Genomic DNA, 6,018 nt, shown 5'->3' with positions numbered 1-6,018 from the left:
CTTAGAAACAGAATCAAAACACAGATTAGACCTGAATGTGGCTTCTAGTTCACAGGAAGAGGAAGTAGCAAGCAGCACAATGCTGATCTCATTGTGACATCATCAAGGTGCACCTGGAAGGTAGATATGCCACAAGTAAAAGACAAGCCAGGAGTTGAACTCACAACCTACAGATGATCGATATAGTGCTTTTACTCACTGACCTACACCTGTGTCTCTGGTTCCCCTGTCATAGCATACCTTAGTGATGTGCTAAAGTATACTCTACTTAGCTATCATATCACAGTCAGTTGAGGCAAAAGACTGGTAGCTCAATGGTGTAAAGCACCATTGTCACGGATGCAACACCCATATTCTTAAGTATGGTTCAATAAATGTAATACAGAGTCAAAATTATGCTGTTTATTTTATCAAACCCAAGCTCAACTTTGTAATGTATTGTGTATAGTCTCGCTAATGTGTTTGTGATGAAAATGAGATGCGATAGGTGTATATCCTATATAATAAAACCCTAGCCGCGCATGCGCATATACCTGCGTGCTTCTGTGATCTCTGCTCTGTGATCAGTAGGTCTGTGGCCAGCAGGAGTGCAGATGCAGCAGCCAGGCGACTCCCCCCTCCCGCCCTCACTCACCACCAAAACCACCACCGCCAAAGCCTCCTCCTTCTGCCCAGCCGGGAGGAGGGCTCCGAGTCGCTGAAGACTGTCCCAGATCAGCTTACACAGTCCCTCAAAAATTAACCTTTTTATCTGAGGCGCGAGGCTGCGGTGACCTTCCTCCCCCGGCTCACTAAGGTTTCATCTTAAGAAATTCAAATGCATTGTTGAAAATGCAAGTGACTATTCTCTGTCATCCTAGACACCCCTGCAACACCCCAACAACACACTCCTGCAGCATAATCAAGTAAAAGTTATAATCAAGTAAAAGACAAGCCGGGAGTTGAACTCAAAACCTATGGATGATTGGTACAGCGCGTTTACTCACTGAGCTACCGAGCTACTTAACTGTAGCCCTAACCCTAACCATAAAGTAGCATCTGACGTCATAGAAGCCGTTAGAATTTTGAAATCGTTTTGGACGTTCATTGGGTGTTCTCAGATCAAATACACCTGTAGATACTTGCAATGATTACCCCTTGTCAAAGCTTGTACCTAAAGCCATTTCTGGAGACTCCCATTCCCAAGTCCCCAACATAGCTCAGTGCTTAAAAGCACTGCATGTATCTTCCAAAGGTCAGGGGTTCAAGTCCTGATTAAGGTTGCCAAAGACATAATATTCTTTTTATTTTCCACCCACCCAAACATGCATAGCTAAGCTAAAATATGTGAACCTCACTTTCCAATCTTCATTTATTTAATTTATAACTTGTCATTGTGTTTGGGGGAGGTGAAGTTTCATTAGGTTTACATGGTAAGCTTCTAAGCTTGTACCTAAAGTCATTTCTGGAGACTCCCATTCCCAAATCCCCAACATAGCTCAAGTGCTTAAAAGCACTGCATGTATCTTCCAAAGGGCAGGGGTTCAAGTCCTGACTAAGGTTACCAAAGAAATAATATTCATTTTTTTTTCACCCACCCAAACATGCATAGCTAAGCTAAAATATGTGAACCTCCTACTTCCCAATCTTCATTTATTTCATTTATAATTTGTCATTGTGTTTGGGGGAGGTGAAGTTTCATTAGGTTTACATGGTAAGCTTCTAAGCGTTCTGCTATACTTTTTTGTATAACAGCGATATCGGTGTCGTTGAGCATGTAATCAACAGTATTGATGTAGAGTGGACTGACCGCTGCAAGTACGCCCATGCGGCACAAAAGATGTCATCGCGTTTTTTTTGCACTGACGTCATAGAATCGCCCGTTCTTCATATGCAGTTATTTCCTATAAAATGGCAGCCAGGAGACAGCCAAATTTCTCTACACAGGATTCCAGGCTGCTGACCAGGCTCTTCCTACCAAACGAGCATCACTACTTTGTAGTGCCTGGCCATCGCAGGTCTTACCTGCAATTCAGGAACTCCTGGATCCGCCTGACCCGGCGGTATAACAGAAGAGCCTCATGTCCCAGGGAAATGGAAAGGATAGGACTTTGAACACAATATAGACTTTTTATAAACTTCGTTTAAGTTCCACAAAGACTGGCAGGAAAGGCACCCTGAGTCATCCAATAAGCTTTCTCTCGATTTCCCAGAGACATTATTTCAGAGAGGATAGTTTAGAAGTGATATCTTGCTCGAAAGAACACTCTCCTGGTCTTAAAACATTGCAACAATCAGCTCATTCTTCAGAATAAAGGTAAATCCCATAACTTACACTGGCCCAACTTAGAAACGGAATCAAAACACAGATTAGACCTGAATGTGGCTTCTAGTTCACAGGAAGAGGAAGTAGCAAGCAGCACAATGCTGACCTCATTGTGACATCATCAAGGTGCACCTGGAAGGTAGATATGCTACAAGTAAAAGACAAGCCGGGAGTTGATTGATTGATATAGTGCTTTTACTCACTGACCTACACCTGTGGCTCTGGTTTCCCTGTCATAGCATACCTTAGTGATGTGCCAAGGTATAATCAGCTTAGCTATCATATCACAATTAGCTGACACAAAAAAGTGGTAGCTCAATGGTTTAAAGCACTGCTTTCACTGACCCGAAATCCATATTCTCAAGTATGGTTGAATACATAGTCCAAAAGTGCTGTTTTGATCACACGCAAATTCAACTTCTCTAATGTTTTGTATCTGGTATTGCTAATGTGCTGTTTCAGATGAAAATGAGATGTGATTGGTCTGTATCTTGTAATTTTATTCAAATGAGTATTGTGTCAGTTGAAGGAGTTGAGGGTGTTAAAACCGAACTGTACTACTGAATGAATCTATTCCGTTTAGGCGCTTAACATTCGGCGTCCTATATGCTACAATAATGGCATTCCTTTGGTAAGTAATCACAACATCCTTAAATGGTTTAAGATTTTTATTGTAGAATATCATGTCATTTCATTGACACTCAAAAGTCCAGAAAAGCGGTGTGAAATTGTAAAACATGCAACTGCAGTTCGCTGAGATGGATCACAGCTACACCGGTATACAGAGTAAGCCACTCCTAGGTCCAAATCAACTCCCAGCCTACAGGAGGAAAGGGTACAATGTCAGTGCCTGTGAAATATTAAGATTTCCTCATGGTAGGGTAAGGCAGGATGTAGGAAAAGGAAGACAGATTCAGAGATGTAGAATGTTCTTCGGTGCACTGGAAGAAAGGAAAGTAAGGAGGTCAGAGAATAAAGGCCAGAGGTTTCTGCCATAGAAGCAAGGGAAATAAAAGCCGTCCTCCTTGTTACAGAGTCCATATGTGAGCTAAGAACCTACACACACTGGTTGGAATGTTGAAGGTTAGTAGAAGAGAGCACAAATGTCTCATACCTACCTATGCACAAGTATCAGGAATACGTCACAGGATCCGCCCGTATCACAGGAACAGCTTCACGATGAGATGCTAGCCACAGGAGGAGGAGGAGGAGATCAGCTGGGCCCGAACACCTGCAAAGAGGGGAAGCATGTTAATACATTGGAAAAGTCCCCCACCTCAAACTGTCACAATACCTACAGTTACCCTATAGCTTCAGTTGAACTTGAAGTACCAGCATGGAGAAGGGAGGGGGGGGGGGGTGCTATAGTCTTATGCTACACAGAAACTTGTAGACCAATACCATCATTAACTCCTACAAGGTGTGGAAAGCTGAGCAGCATATAGGCTTCTGATAGCCATAGTTTTAACATTTTAGCAGTATAGGTCATCCAATCGGCTTTCTCTGAGCTTCCACTATAGATGTCATTTATACCTAAAACTAAGGGGGTGTTCAATCAATACACATGCTAACCTAACACCAGCATGTGTCGATATACGATTTGTTGTTGGTAAAACAACAAAAAACCAAGAGGTCCTAAACTGCTAGCTCTTACCAGAAGCACATTACGATGCCCTTGTATGGTGACGATGAAAGTCTTGGACATCCAACCTGCAACAAGAGTATGAAAGCTGTTAGCTATTTGACATGTGGGCAATTCATCATAAAGCCTGCTAATGGAATGATATACAGGAGCAACATAGTGAATGAGGCCAAAAACAAAGATAGCTATATTTGATTCTTACCTATTATTCTACCTTTAATACTTGAGCTGCTACCAATAACTTCTTGCTTTGCTGGTCAGGGACATCTGAACTTTAACTTCTGCCTAGAGAAAGAGGCATCATCACATTCACTCACATGAGACAGAGACAGACAGAGAGAGAGAAGCTGTTTGGGGTTCACATAAATATACTCACCATTATCCCAAGAAATGGGCTCTTATTAGGTTGTCCCTGACCACCTGCCCTCTCCTACGCTCTTCTTGCTCAAGTAGAGGCCTGCGTCTAGCTTGGATGTCCTCGTCATCGTCACTGTCTTGGACCGGCTCAGGAGGGTCTGGCATCCGTCTTCTCAGCGCTAGGTTATGTAGCATGCAGCAGGCAACAAACATCCTGGACACCTTGTCGGGCCTGTACAGCAGTTGCCCTCCTGAGCGTTGTAGACATCTAAAGCGGGACTTGAGCAACCCAAACGCACGTTCCACGATTGTCCTTGTGGTGTTCAGGGCCCGGTTATATCGCTCCTCCTCTGGCTGTTGGGGACGCACAATTGGGGTCATCAACCACGTCCTCAGGGGATAGGCACGATCACCTGCAAGGAGAAACAATATTAGAAAAGGGGCACATATCTGTTGTCCATTGTTCTGCATCATCCTCCAAAGTTAGCCATGACCCTGTGGTAAAATGAGAGAAAGGCGGTTAATGTAGCAAAGCTTTATCTGCAGTAGTACGTTAACTCACCAACCAGCCATCCACCTTGGATTTCACCCCTCTGGAACCTGCCACTTAGGCTGGAGTGGGCCAGGATATAAGCGTCGTGGCAGGACCCTGGGAAGCTGGCACACACATCTGTCACCTCCATGGTAGCACTACAGACCACCTGCATGTTCATAGAATGATATGCCCTCCGGTTCCTAAATTGCCTTTCAGTTTCAGCAGGTGGTGTGAGTGCTACGTGTGTGCAGTCTATAGCTCCCAGGACAGAGGGGAAACGTGCCAGTTGAGCAAAACCCCTCATTGTGCGTCGCCGCTCTGCCTCACTCATCGGAAACTGGATATACATAGCAATACGCCTTAAAAAGACTTCCAAAAACTTATTGATTATCCTGGATACAGACGGTTGACTGATGCCAGCCCCAGCTCCCAGGGGCCGTTGGAAGGTTCCTGTAGCCAAAAACCCCAGGGCTGTAGTTACTTGTACATAAACTGGAAGGGAATGTCCCCTAAGAGTGGTGCGCTCCAAATCCACCTGCAGTTGCTCACAGAGATGAACTATGGTCTCCCGATTAAATCTAAAGAGACCAATACATCGCTCATCTGTCATATCAAGGAAGTTTGCCCTGGGCCTATATACCCTGGAGGCCTGGCGTCGGCGTCAGCCTGGGCTAGAGAATGACACGGGGTGCGATCCCCGCAGCGAACCGCTGCGTGGCTGCGATTTGGCTGCGGGTTATGGTGACCTCATTAGCAAATCGCCGCAGACGCGGGGACAAATCCTTTCACCGCCCGCAAAAACGGTGAATAGATTTGTCCCCGCAGGCCAATGTCCCCCCTTCTAGGAACCGCTATTTACCTGTGTTTCACCTGCACGTTGCCGCATTGACTCCGCCCCCCAATATACTGGCTCCTCATTTGTCAGATCAACCCTTCCTGCCAATAGAACCCGCCCCCCCCGACGATCGCCGGCAGGAAGGTGCTCAGCCCTTCTTGCCGACAGAACCAGCCCTCCCCAACGATCGCGGCAGGAGGGTACCCATCCCCTCCTGCCTACCCCAACCCCCCCCCAACGGCCCTCCCGACGATCGCAGCAGGAGGATATCCAACCCCTCCTGCCAGCTCCCCAACAGCCCCCCTATGATCACTGGTAGGAGGGTGCCCAACCCCTCCTGCCGG

The 6,018-nt window shown here is 45.8% G+C and overlaps 1 long non-coding RNA gene across 1 annotated transcript; it reads right to left on the bottom strand.

Annotated features, from left to right (window-relative positions):
• Positions 1-3,960: 3,960 nt before the first annotated feature.
• On the bottom strand, positions 3,961-4,368 carry LOC117367534. Its single transcript, XR_004540787.1, has 3 exons — positions 4,324-4,368; positions 4,150-4,232; positions 3,961-4,015 (listed from the first exon to the last, which is right to left on the bottom strand). It is a non-coding gene; the product is annotated as an uncharacterized LOC117367534 (long non-coding RNA).
• Positions 4,369-6,018: the final 1,650 nt, after the last annotated feature.

Source organism: Geotrypetes seraphini, chromosome 10, assembly GCF_902459505.1.
Source record: "Geotrypetes seraphini chromosome 10, aGeoSer1.1, whole genome shotgun sequence".
In the NCBI taxonomy this organism is placed as follows: Eukaryota; Metazoa; Chordata; class Amphibia; order Gymnophiona; family Dermophiidae; genus Geotrypetes; species Geotrypetes seraphini.
Note: the sequence above shows the minus strand (reverse complement) of the source record. Positions and strands in the feature narration are given on the sequence as shown.